This window comes from Scyliorhinus torazame, chromosome 6 (assembly GCF_047496885.1).
Source record: "Scyliorhinus torazame isolate Kashiwa2021f chromosome 6, sScyTor2.1, whole genome shotgun sequence".
Taxonomy (NCBI): domain Eukaryota; kingdom Metazoa; phylum Chordata; class Chondrichthyes; order Carcharhiniformes; family Scyliorhinidae; genus Scyliorhinus; species Scyliorhinus torazame.
In genome coordinates, this window is record NC_092712.1 from 22945491 (window position 1) to 22960888 (window position 15398).

The window sequence follows — 15398 nt, forward strand, 5'->3', positions numbered from 1 at the left end:
TCCAATAGGTGTGGGATCTGGGAATTCTAACAAGCTCTTTGACCTCCAACATCACTCTGAAGATAGGATCCCCGGATCCTGAACTGAACTTGGTGGCTCGATCGCAAAAGATCGGACGGAAATCTGGGAAATGAAGCTGACCTATCTGTCGCAGGGCAGCTGAATGAATTGATACGGGTTAGGGCTTTATTCTGTCATCTGTTTGTACCTTAACTGAGCTCTGAACAGGAATGGTGACAATTTTACATTGCAGAACATTCGGCGTTAATTCCTCAAAGATAATTCAACCTATCAAAGGCCTTCCTTGTTTTAAAAACCTTTATTAAATTTTCTCTCCTCCAATGGGAATGTTCCCATTCTCTCAGATTTCGCTCCAGGTCTATCATTCCCCTGCTCTTGTTTGTCTAAAATTAAGATTCCCCCTCACAGCAGCACATTATACTGTCACTGTGAAATAGCCGGTCCCTAATCTAACTTGAAGAATCTCTTTGCTCATGTACCCCCCTGCCCCTATTTGGGAAACCTGAATGGCTATTGATCTCCAAATAGCTTTATTCACCGACACTCTCATTGATTATTTTTCATTCTATATATATCCACTTCTCTAACTCTTTTCCTCCATTTCCATTGTGCTTTGGAAACTGTCATTTTCAAGAGGATAGTCCTAAAATCCTTACTTACAAGTGTTACGAACAGAAGGGGTTTAATTTAAACAATCCTCTTTCTCTGCTCACCACCCGTCCATAGACAGAAAGGTGTTTCTGATTTTTGATTTCCCTCTTCATAAACAGTGGCATATTTCCCAATCCCTCCATTTTGGTACAATCCAATTTTTATTAATAATCCTACAGCAAACCCGAGACAGGATGAACTAAACTAGTTATTGTCAATAGAAATGACTTCCACAAGAAAATAGGCATGCAGAAATAAATTAAGCTTGTGGTTAAAAGTCTAGGAGTTCAAACGTTGCAATGGAAACGATGTAGATGGGGGCCGGGCATTCAACTATTCAGGGCCCTCTTTCTGAGCTGCTGTTTGATAGATGGCTGAAGATGACTGACCATATAGCAAGACAGTGCAATTGGTTCCACTGGCTGGGAGGGGTCATTTGACATCACCTTCCCACTTTAGCATTGGCAAAGGATGTATTCCTTTGTCTGGATTCTTGGGATTGGTAATGTTGCAACCATTACGATTTCCAAAGGAATTCCAAATGGTCCTTAGTCCTAGCAGATTAGTAGTTTCCATTGGTCAGGCTTGGCTTTGGAAATTTAGATGGCCTTTTATAATTCCCTTTGAACTTGATCTCTGCAGCCACAGAAGTCATTAATGTATCTTCCAGGATAACAATATGCAAGATACCGCGACACTGCCAAATAGCTCTTTTGTTCAAAAATACAGCCAGACGTGTCTTCAATCATTTTAAAGTCTTTGTCCAGTTTATTTTTAAATATTAAGAAGTAGCCATGTTGATATATATTTCATAAAAATATAGTACCAAGTCTCAGCTCTGTTACATGTGTGATATTTGGACAATGTTCAATCACGTCCACGTACGCTGTCTGAGATCGTCAGAATTAAAAGGTGGCACAACATTCTGGACATTTCCTTCGAGAGGGCAAAGACTAAACAATGACGTAGATGCGGCTACGGGCTGCTCACATAATCTGAATACCTGACCACTAGACCACAGCAAAGGCACTCTACGTTTAAACTCCCTTCTGAAGCTGGGTAAAAGCTCAGTGGTGGTCCGTTGAAAAGGTATAAAGATTGCTTAAAGGTTAACTTAAACAAAAGTGTAACTTCTCAATGGACATGTTGGAACATGATCTTTGTGGCAGGGGGAAAAATGGTAAATGGAATACGTTACTTCACATAACGGCGTCAAATTGTATTATTCACGTCATTCTATTATGTTCTGAAGTTTTATACAGTCGTATTTTATCAAATTTCCTTGCTTTGATCGGACAAAGGAACAAGAATAGGCCATTCAGCCACTCAAGCATGCTTTCCCAAGCAATCAGATCATGATTGGTCTGTATCTCAACTCCATATCCTTTACTACCCTTCCCTAACACCCCTACTATCCTTTTAATAACCGTCCCAAATTTCATAATCTTAATACCCTTCCCAAACTTCCCTAATATCCTCCAAAACAATTAGATCATTGATCATAATAGATCATAGAACTTACAATGCGGAAGGAGGCCATTCGGCCCATCGAGTCTGCACCGGCCCTTGGAAAGAGCACCCTATCCAAGATCCATACCTCCACCCTATCCCCGTAACCCAGTAACCCCACCTAACCTTTTGGACACTAAGGGGCAATTCCGTAGCAAAACTCTCTCAGCCTTGAAAATTTCACTTGATCCCGGCGATCGACACTGCTTGGTGGTTGGCACAGGGTACGGTGTAATTGGAAACGGGTGTTCTTCGCTCAGCAAGGATGCCTCTCCTGTGGCATGTTTGTTTTTGTTCAGGGATGCTGTTCAGATAATCCAGCGAAACATCCGCACCTTCCAGTGGGTGAAGGAATGGAGTTGGATGAGACTGTTTTACAAAATCAAGCCCCTGCTCAAATGTGCGGATGCGGAGAAGCAGCTTCAGCTGTTGAAAGAATCACTGGAGAAATCCGAGTATATCCGGAAGGAGATTGAGGAAGAGCACCTGGAACTTGTCCGTGAAAAGGATGAGTTACTGCAGCAACTACAGACGGTGAGCTTGTCATCATTGCCTAACCATTCCTCATCAATTGTTGTTACGAATATTTGTGCTTATTGGAATGTTACACTACGTCATTAATACGTATTGGCATAAAATAAAAGCTCATTGTTTAGGGGGTAACATATTGACATGGAGTGAAGATTGGCTAGCTAACAGGAAACTGGAAGCGTTGGCATCAATGGGTCTTTTTTTGGTTGGTAGGATGTGACGGGTGATGTGCCACAGGGATCAGGGCTGGGACCCCAACTGTTTAGAATTTATATAAATGACTTGGATGAAGAGTAGAGAATCCATAGAATTCCTACAGTGCAGAAGGAGGCCATTCAGCCCATCGAGTCTGCACCGACCCTCTGAAAGAGCCTTTCGCCCAGGCCCAGTCCCCTGCCCTATCCCTAAATTCCTAAGTCCCTAAATTTTCTGATGTCACAAAAGATCGGTAGGAAAGTAAATTGTGAAGAGTACGTAAGGAGGCTACAAAGTGACATGGATAGGCTGGGTGAGAGGGCAAAACTCTGACACATTGAGTATAATGTGGGAAATTGGGAAATCATCCATTTTGGCAGGAAGAATAAAAAAGAACCTAATGGAATGTTGTCGCTTATTGCGAGGAGAATTGCGTTCGAAACGGATCAAAGAAGGTTTACTGGACTAATTCCAGGAACGGGCAGGTTGTCTGATGAGGAAAAGTTGGAGAGGTTAGGTTTGTGTCCGCTGGAGTTTGGAAGAGGCAACTTGATGGAAACTCGAGGGATATCGATAGGGTGGATGTGGAGAGGATGTTTCCTCTTGTTGGAGGATCTAGAACTAAGGGCACTGTTGAAAAATAAGGGGTCACCCAACAGGCGGCACGGTAGCACAGTGGGTAGGCTTGATCCCCAACGGTAGTTCAGTTTTCTGAGATTCTGGACTCTTACTCTCACACTGCTTTCGATGCAGAATCTAGTCCTGCTGACACGTCTATGTTCCTACCTTTTTCACAAAATGTTTCCAGGATCAGGAGAACCTGGCCGATGCTGAGGAGAGGTGTGACCTGCTGGTGAAGACAAAGAGGCACCTGGAAGCTAAAATCCAGGAGCTCCTGGAAGGTCTGGACAGTCAGATGGAGCTGAGCCAAGAGCTGACCAACAGGAAACTGAAGCTGGAGGAGGAATGCGGGGCGATGAAGTCTAATATCGACACCATGGAGAGCACACTCAACAAAATGGGCAAGGAGAAACGTTGTGTTGAGAACAAGGTATTGTCCGTGAGAAACAAGTGCCCAGATCTCCAGTTGGACGAGGCTTTTGCCAGATTTGTAGACTCAGAAAATTGTCCCCATGATACATAGATTTTAACAAAGTTAATTCTTGGGAAGGTTGGTGTTTTCAACTACTGTTGCCCTAACCTCACTGAGTGGCTTAATAGGCCACTCTTATGGGCAGCACGGTAGCACGGTGGTTAGCACTATTGCTTCACAGCGCCAGGGTCTCGGGTTCAATTCTCGCTGGGGTCACTGTCCGTGCGGAGTCTGCACGCTCTCCCCGTGTCTGCGTGGGTTTCCTCCGGGTGCTCCGGTTTCCTCGCACAGTCCAAAGACGTGTTGTTCGGTGAATTGGACATTCTGAATTCTCCCTCTGTGTACCCGAACAGGCGCCGGAGTGTGGCGACTCGGGGCTTTTCCTACTTGCGACACTAATGAAGATCATTAGAGGGCATATAAGACTCCCATCATGTGAGTGTGGGACTGGAGTCACACGTAAGCCCAGATCGTAAGGATGGAAGATTTTTGAATACTATTGAACTATTTGGGCTTTTGTGACAAGTTACAGGCACCAACTCTTTAGATAAATGGAATTTAAATTCTCAAACTGCCCATGGTGGGACTTGAATTCACATTTTACTGTAAATTTTATCCCAGGCTGCTGGATAACTAATCCAGTAACTCAATCGCTGCACTGCCGGACTCCCTGTTTACTTTAACAGTGGCAATTTCAAAAAGAGGCCAATTGACCCAATGTTCTTATCATAGCCCCTCTTGGGAATCAGAATTAATTGTGTCAGGAACACCCTCCCTAACAGCACTGTGGGTGGACCTACACCTCAGGGACTGCAGCGGTTCAAGAAGGCAGCTCACCACCACCTTCCCGGGGGGCAATTAGGGATGGGCAATAAAAGCCTACATCCCGTGAAAGAACGAGAAAATTGCACGCGATATTTTCATGCCCTGTGCAAAATTTTTACACAGCGGGTGGTGGGTGCCTGGAGCTCGCTGCCGGAGGAGGTGGTGGAAGCAGGGACGATAGTGACATTTAAGGGGCATCTTGACAAATACATGAATAGGATGGGAATAGAGGGATACGGACCCCGGAAGTGTAGAAGATTGTAGTTTAGACGGGCAGCATGGTCGGCATGGGCTTGGAGGGCCGAAGGGCCTGTTCCTGGGCTGTACCGTTCTTTGTTCTACAGTAATCTATTCCAGATGTTCTGTGTTCAATATTAAATCCTGATTTCTGTGCTATTTGCCGGTGTGAACGATTCAGAACTGTGTTGTCCATCTTTCGGGAAATTGGAACAGAATCCAGAGGGTTTGTTACACAGCGGCCTGTTGTTATCCTCTGCCTCATAAAGTGGCGGATGCAGATTCAACAGGACCCGCGTAGGAAATTGGATATTTTTTGGAAAGGGAGAGATTTGGGAGGCCTGTGCACGTGTAGGGGAGTGGGCCTGATCGGGGCGATCGTCACTGGAAAGATGGGCCGAATGGCCGCCTTTTGTGCAGTTTCACTCCACGATTCTCAGTTGAATGTTTGGATAATATTCCATTGAGTTACTCTCATCTTTGCTTCAAGGTAAGGAACCTAGTAGAGGAAACGGCCGACTTGAACACACTGATTGCGAAGCTGAGAGCAGAGAAGAGTTCTCTGCAGGAAGCCCATGCGAACATCATGGAAGATCTGCACATGGAGGAGGAGAAGGTCAACAATTTAACTCGGGCCAAGGCCAAATTTGAGCAGCAGGTGGAAGACGTAAGTGTAATAATGGGCTTAAAGGGGAAAGGACAGGGAAGGGGTCATCACTGTCCAGAGAGGGGGGGGAATAAATTCGGAGACAATTTAGCCTGTTTACAGCAACTTGAATTTTGATCACCCCTTTTAACACAGTAAAAATGTGGCAAAATGGAGCGAAATCTCCTCAGCTTCACACATGGCAAGATAAAACCGGTGAATGAGAGTCAAACAGGTCGCTGATAAGGAGCAACTTTTAGGAGGGGGGACAGTGGAAACGTTTCGAGAGGGATTTCCAGAGCTTTGGACAAAGCAGCTGAAAACAGGGTTGGCAATGGTGGCGGGGTTAAAATCAGGGCGATACTCGAGGACAGATTGCGGAGCACTTGGAGGGTTCGAAGGCTGGGGGGGGTTTTCAGACCAGGGCAAGCAAAGGCCATGGAGGGATTTGAAAAGAAAGATGGGTTTTTCTTTTTCTTATATAAATTTAGAGTACCCAATTCTTTCTCCAATCAAGGGGCAATTTAGCGCGGCCAATCCACCTAGCCTGCACGTCTTTGGGTGATGTCAATCAATCATGGAGGCAGCTCCCAACTTGACCTTTACAGAGAGGTAACGAGGTCAAAATAAAGTCACCACAGCCCCAGGTGACCACAGGCTGCTTTCCCCTTTGAGGGGAGAGAGCTGACTGGTGGTGGTTTAACCTGAGGGTCACCACACCTCAGGTGAGGGGCAAGGTTGAGAAGGCGGGGCCGTCATGAATAACCGCAGCTGGTACGGGAATTGATCCCGTGCCCCTGGCCTCGCTCTGCATCACGAACCAGCTGTCTAGCCAACTGAGCTAAACCATCGAGTCCAGAGGTGATGAAAGCGTAAACGAGGGTTCCACAGCAGGTAGTAAGGCAGAGCTGATGTTGTTGATGTTACGGATGTGTAGATAGTGGCAGCATCATTATGGATTTGGCGATTCTTCTAGGTTCAACACAACTTTTTGTGGTGTTGTGAGGCAGCACTCACGGCGCCAGGGACTAGGGTTCAATCCGGGCCTTGGGTAGCTGTACGGAGTCTGCACGTTCTCCCCGTGTCGACGTGGGTTTCCTCCGGGTGCTCCGGTTTCCTCCCACAGTCCAAAGATGTGCAGGTTAGGTGGATTGGCCATGCTAAATTGCCCCTTAGTGTCCAAAAGGTTAGGTGGTGTTACGGGGATAGGGTGCCCTTTCAGAGTTTAGGTGCAGACTCGATGGGCTGAATGGCCTCCTTCTGCACTGTACGGAGTCTATGGAATAATGGACAAGCAGAATTGAAATACTCACACAACTCAGAACGTGCAGAGAAAATGCAAAGTCAGAATTGAAATACTCGCTGCATTTCTCAAATGTCCGCATCAATCTTTTCTCCCTGAAGATGGAAGTAGAGTTGGAGGAGGAGAAAAAGATCCGAATGGAAGTCGATCGAACCAAGAAGAAGCTGGAGGAAGACCTGAAAGTGACGCTTGAAACATTGACAGACCTGGAGAGTAACAAGGTGCAAATGGAGGAAAAGCTGAGGAGGTAAATGGAGATAGAGCTGCGATTGTCGATGGGCTGGGTTAGGGTGGTGGAGAATGGAGGGAGTAGGGCTTAGTGGGGTGTGGGTGGGTGCACACTGCCGTAATCTCTTATACGTTAAGACCCCTGTGTCGCTCCCCCCTGTGCACTGAATCCAGTTTACAATGCAGCATAAATCCGGCTTTAACTCCGAGACCCGTGCGCTCTGTGGTTACTAGCCCAGGTCTCAGCCAGCTTTCTGATCAATGGTTTCCTCTGCTGCTTCCCAGGAGAGAGTTTGAGATCGGTGAGCTACGAACAAGTATCAGCGAGGAACAGAATTTAATTTCAAAGCTGCAGAAGAAGTTAAGAGAATTGCAGGTATTTGCTTCACTCGCTCATCACCTCCTTCCCATTATCTTCCCCTGCTTTCACCCCCGAACCTTGCAAATTAATCCTGTTCAAATATTTATACAATTCCCTGCTTTTGAAAGTTATTATTGGATCTGCATCCACCTTCCCTTCAGGCAACGCTTCCAACTCCCAGCAAGTCGCTGAGTATAAGATTGGTTTGCCTTTGTCAATACATTTACAGCTGGGTTTTAGTGTTCAAACTGGCGAAGGAGACAAACTGGGTGCGATTCTCCCAGGATTTTCCGTTTGGGAGACAATGGGCGGATTCTCCGACCCCCGCGCCGGGTCAGAGAATCGCCGGGGGGGGGGGGGGGGGGGGGGGGGGGGTAGAGATTCACGTGCCGCCGCCCCGATGCCGGTCCGTCGAATCTCCGGTCACCGGAGAATTGCCGCCACTGGCTCAGGCGAGGTCGGTGCGCCGCCGGTCGGGGGCCGCTCTACCCAGACCCCCCCCCCCGGCAATTCTCCCCACGAGATAGGCCGAGTCCCGCCGGCGCCATTCACGTGTGGTCCTACCCAGCGGGACTTCGGCGTTCATCCTGCGGGGGGCGGCCTGGTGGGGGGGGGAGGGGGGATCCGACCCTGGGGTGGCCTCCACGATGGCCTGGCCCGCGACCGGGGCCTACCGATCGGCGGGCGGGCTTATCCTTGTGGGGGCCTATGTTCCTCCGCGCCAGGACCCTGTAGCTCTCTGCCATGTTGCGTCGGGGCCGGCGCAGAAAAGGAAACGAGCGCGCATGCACGAACTCGCGCTGGCCGTAGCGCGCATGCGCAAACTCACGCTGGTCGTAGCCCGCATGCGCAAACTCACGCTGGTCGTAGCCCGCATGCGCAAACTCACGCTGGTCGTAGCGCGCATGCGCGAACTCGCGCCGGTCCCAGTGCACAAGAACAAACTCGCGCTGACCGTAGCGCACATGCGCGAACTCGCGCCGGTCCCAGCGCGCATGTGTGAACTCGTGCTGGCCGTAGCGCGCATGCGCGAACTCGCGCCGGTCCTAGCGCGCATGCGCAAACTCGCGCCGGTCCTAGCGCGCATGCGCTGGCCGTAGCACACTCGCGCTGGCCGTAGCACACTCGCGCTGGCCGTAGCACACTCGCGCTGGCCGTAGCACACTCGCGCTGGCCGTAGCACGCATGCGCGGCCCCGCGGCGCCCGTTCTGATGCCGGTATCGGCAGCTGGAGCAGCGTGAGGCTCTCCAGTGTCGTGCTGCCCCCTGTGCGGCACAGGATCGCTGATCCTAGGGGCCAGTTGATGTCACCGGGAAATGCAACGGCGTTTACGACGGCACCAACACCCCGGCGGGGGGGTCGGAGAATGTCGCCCGAGATGTACACACACGTACCTTCACGTTGAGATGTACACACACGTACCTTCACGTTGAGATGTACACACACGTACCTTCACGTTGAGATGTACACACACGTACCTTCACGTTGAGATGTACACACATGTACCTTCACGTTGAGATGTACACACACGTACCTTCACGTTGAGATGTACACACATGTACCTTCACGTTGAGATGTACACACACGTACCTTCACGTTGAGATGTACACACACGTACCTTCACGTTGAGATGTACACACACGTACCTTCACGTTGAGATGTACACACGTACCTTCACGCTGAGATGTACACACACGTACCTTCAGGTTGAGATGTACACACACGTACCTTCAAGTTGAGATGTACACACCTGTACCTTCACGTTGAGATGTACACACACGTACCTTCACGTTGAGATGTACAGACACGTACCTTCACGTTGAGATGTACAGACACGTACCTTCACGTTGAGATGTACACACACGTACCTTCACGTTGAGATGTACACACACGTACCTTCACGTTGAGATGTACACACACGTACCTTCACGTTGAGATGTACACCTGTACCTTCACGTTGAGATGTACACACACGTACCTTCACGTTGAGATGTACACACGTACCTTCACGTTGAGATGTACACACCTGTACCTTCACGTTGAGATGTACACACCTGTACCTTCACGTTGAGATGTACACACCTGTACCTTCACGTTGAGATGTACACACGTACCTTCACATTGAGATGTACACACACGTACCTTCACGTTGAGATGTACACACACGTACCTTCACGTTGAGATGTACACACACGTACCTTCACGTTGAGATGTACACACCTGTACCTTCACGTTGAGATGTACACACCTGTACCTTCACGTTGAGATGTACACACACGTACCTTCACGTTGAGATGTACACACACGTACCTTCACGTTGAGATGTACACACGTACCTTCACGTTGAGATGTACACACCTGTACCTTCACGTTGAGATGTACACACCTGTACCTTCACGTTCAGATGTACACACCTGTACCTTCACGTTCAGATGTACACACCTGTACCTTCACGTTGAGATGTACACACACGTACCTTCACGTTGAGATGTACACACGTACCTTCACGTTGAGATGTACACACCTGTACCTTCACATTGAGATGTACACACGTACCTTCACGTTGAGATGTACACACGTACCTTCACGTTGAGATGTACACACACGTACCTTCACGTTGAGATGTACACACCTGTACCTTCACGTCGAGATGTACACACGTACCTTCACGTTGAGATGTACACACACGTACCTTCACGTTGAGATGTACACACACGTACCTTCACGTTGAGATGTACACACACGTACCTTCACGTTGAGATGTACACACCTGTACCTTCACGTTGAGATGTACACACCTGTACCTTCACGTTGAGATGTACACACCTGTACCTTCACGTTGAGATGTACACACACGCACCTTCAAGTTGAGATGTACACACGTACCTTCACGTTGAGATGTACACACGTACCTTCACGTTGAGATGTACACACGTACCTTCACGTTGAGATGTACACGCGCACCTTCAAGTTGTAATGCACACATGCGTACCTTCACGTTGAGATGTACACACGTACCTTCACGTTGAGATGTACACACGCGCACCTTCAAGTTGAGATGCACACATGCGTACCTTCACGTTGAGATGTACACACCTGTACCTTCACGTTGAGATGTACACACCTGCACCTTCACGTTGAGATGTACACACACGTACCTTCACGTTGAGATGTACACACCTGTACCTTCACGTTGAGATGTACACACACGTACCTTCACGTTGAGATGTACACACACGTACCTTCACGTTGAGATGTACACACGTACCTTCACGTTGAGATGTACACACACGTACCTTCACGTTGAGATGTACACACATGTACCTTCACGTTGAGATGTACACACACGTACCTTCAAGTTGAGATGTACACACCTGTACCTTCACGTTGAGATGTACACACACGTACCTTCACGTTGAGATGTACACACCTGTACCTTCACGTTGAGATGTACACACACGTACCTTCACGTTGAGATGTACAGACACGTACCTTCACGTTGAGATGTACACACACGTACCTTCACGTTGAGATGTACACACACGTACCTTCACGTTGAGATGTACACCTGTACCTTCACGTTGAGATGTACACACACGTACCTTCACGTTGAGATGTACACACCTGTACCTTCACGTTGAGATGTACACACACGTACCTTCACGTTGAGATGTACAGACACGTACCTTCACGTTGAGATGTACACACACGTACCTTCACGTTGAGATGTACACACACGTACCTTCACGTTGAGATGTACACACACGTACCTTCACGTTGAGATGTACACCTGTACCTTCACGTTGAGATGTACACACACGTACCTTCACGTTGAGATGTACACACACGTACCTTCACGTTGAGATGTACAGACACGTACCTTCACGTTGAGATGTACACACACGTACCTTCACGTTGAGATGTACACACACGTACCTTCACGTTGAGATGTACACACACGTACCTTCACGTTGAGATGTACACCTGTACCTTCACGTTGAGATGTACACACACGTACCTTCACGTTGAGATGTACACACCTGTACCTTCACGTTGAGATGTACACACACGTACCTTCACGTTGAGATGTACAGACACGTACCTTCACGTTGAGATGTACACACACGTACCTTCACGTTGAGATGTACACACACGTACCTTCACGTTGAGATGTACACACACGTACCTTCACGTTGAGATGTACACACCTGCACCTTCACGTTGAGATGTACACACACGTACCTTCACGTTGAGATGTACACACACGTACCTTCACGTTGAGATGTACACACCTGTACCTTCACGTTGAGATGTACACACACGTACCTTCACGTTGAGATGTACACACACGTACCTTCACGTTGAGATGTACACACGTACCTTCACGTTGAGATGTACACACGTACCTTCACGTTGAGATGTACACACCTGTACCTTCACGTTGAGATGTACACCTGTACCTTCACGTTGAGATGTACACACACGTACCTTCACGTTGAGATGTACACACACGTACCTTCACGTTGAGATGTACACACACGTACCTTCACGTTGAGATGTACACACACGTACCTTCACGTTGAGATGTACACACACGTACCTTCACGTTGAGATGTACACACACGTACCTTCACGTTGAGATGTACACACACGTACCTTCACGTTGAGATGTACACACACGTACCTTCACGTTGAGATGTACACACACGTACCTTCACGTTGAGATGTACACACCTGCACCTTCACGTTGAGATGTACACACACGTACCTTCACGTTGAGATGTACACACACGTACCTTCACGTTGAGATGTACACACACGTACCTTCACGTTGAGATGTACACACGTACCTTCACGTTGAGATGTACACACGTACCTTCACGTTGGGATGTACACACACGTACCTTCACGTTGAGATGTACACACACGTACCTTCACGTTGAGATGTACAGACCTGTACCTTCACGTTCAGATGTACACACCTGTACCTTCACGTTGAGATGTACACACGTACCTTCACGTTGAGATGTACACACCTGTACCTTCACGTTGAGATGTACACACACGTACCTTCACGTTGAGATGTACACCCGTACCTTCACGTTGAGATGTACACACCTGTACCTTCACGTTGAGATGTACACACCTGCACCTTCACGTTGAGATGTACACACACGTACCTTCACGTTGAGATGTACACACACGTACCTTCACGTTGAGATGTATACACGTACCTTCACGTTGAGATGTACACACACGTACCTTCACGTTGAGATGTACACACACGTACCTTCATGTTGAGATGTACACACACGTACCTTCACGTTGAGATGTACACACACGTACCTTCACGTTGAGATGTACACACCTGTACCTTCACGTTGAGATGTACACACACGTACCTTCACGTTGAGATGTACACACACGTACCTTCACGTTGAGATGTACACACACGTACCATCACGTTGAGATGTACACACACATACCTTCACGTTGAGATGTACACACACGTACCTTCACGTTGAGATGTACACACACGTACCTTCACGTTGAGATGTATACACGTACCTTCACGTTGAGATGTACACACACGTACCTTCACGTTGAGATGTACACACACGTACCTTCATGTTGAGATGTACACACGTACCGTCACGTTGAGATGTACACACACGTACCTTCACGTTGAGATGTACACACACGTACCTTCACGTTGAGATGTACACACCTGTACCTTCACGTTGAGATGTACACACGTACCTTCACGTTGAGATGTACACACACGTACCTTCACGTTGAGATGTACACACCTGTTCCTTCACGTTGAGATGTACACACACGTACCTTCACGTTGAGATGTATACACGTACCTTCACGTTGAGATGTACACACACGTACCTTCACGTTGAGATGTACACACACGTACCTTCATGTTGAGATGTATACACGTACCTTCACGTTGAGATGTACACACTCTACTCATGCATTGAGATGCACACACATGCGAATTGAGATGTACACACATGCACTCTCATGTTGACGTGTACACAAACACTCGTGTGTTGAGATGTGCACACTCGCGCATTAAGATGTACACATGCGCACTCTCACATTTACATGTACGCACACACTCATGCATTGAGATGTACACACATACATACTCGCATTGAGATGTACACACACCATTGAGATATATACACACGCGCATTGAGATGTACACTGATGCACTCCCATGTTGACGTGTACACAAACACACTCGCATTTACATGTACACATACTCGTGCATTGAGATATACACACACACGCGCATTTCATAGAATTTACAGTGCAGAAGGAGGCCATTCAGCCCATCGAGTCTGCACCGGCCCTTGCAAAGAGCACCCCACTGAAGCCCGCATATCCACCCTATCCTCGTAACCCCCACTTAACATTTTTTGGACACTTAAGGCAATTTAGCATGGCCAATCCACCTAACCCGCACGTTTTTGGACTGTGGGAGGAAACCGGAGCACCCGGAGGAAAACCCACGCAGACACTGGGAGAACGTGCAGACTCCACACAGACAGTGACCCAAGCTGGGAATTGACCCTGGGATCCTGGTGCTGTGAAGTAACTGTGCTAACCACTGTGCTGCCGATCTCTCGCGTTGAGATGTACACACACACTCGCATTGCAAAGTACGCACACACTCTAGTTGCGATGTGTACACACACTCTCGCATTGAGATGTACTTACACACTCTCACGTGTTGAGATGTACACACATGTACTTGTGCATTGAGATGTACACACACTCTCGCGTTGATATGTGTACATACACTCTTGCGTTGCGATGTACACATACACTCTCGTGTTGCGATGTATACACATACATTGCGATGTACACACACTCTCGCATTGAGATGTACACACACTCACATTGAGATGTGTACACATTCTCGCGTTAAGATGTATACACTCTCAGGTTGAGATGTACACACACTCTCGCGTTGAGATTTACACACATGCCCTCTCGCATTGACATGTACACACACACTCTCACATTGACATGTACACACACTCATGCATTGAGATGTACACACACTCTCGCATTGAGATGTACACGCATGCACTCTCGCATTGACATGTACACACTCTCACATTGACATGTACACCCTCTCGCGTTGACATGTACACACACTCATGCATTGAGATGTACACACACTCTCGCATTGATATGTGTACACACACTCTTGCGTTGCGATGTACACATACACTATCACGTTGCGATGTACACAAATACACATTCACCTTGAGATGTACACACACTCTCGCGTTGAGATGTACACACACACACTCGCGTTGAGATGTGCACACTCACATTGACATGTACACACACACTCATGTGTTGAGATGTACACACTCCCGCATTAAGATGTACACACACTCTCGCGTTGACATGTACACACACACTCCTGCATTGAGATGTACACACCCTCTCGTATTCATATGTACACACACACTCTCGCATTGCGATGTACACACGCACTCTCGCATTGCGATGTACACACGCACTCTCTCATTGAGATGTACACACGCACTCTCACATTGAGATGTACACACACATTCTCATGTTGAGATGTACACACACTCTCGTGTTGAGATGTACACACACTCGCATTGAGATGTACACATATGCACTCTCGCATTGACATGTACACACACACTCTCACGTGTTGAGATGTACGCACTCGCGCATTAAGATCTACACACATGCACTCTCGCGTTTGCATGTATACATACTCGTGCATTGAGATAT

The 15398-nt window shown here is 47.8% G+C and overlaps 1 pseudogene; it reads left to right on the top strand.

Annotated features, from left to right (window-relative positions):
• LOC140425676 (myosin-13-like) overlaps nucleotides 1-15398 on the top strand; it is a 249275-nt pseudogene that overhangs the window by 141786 nt on the left and 92091 nt on the right.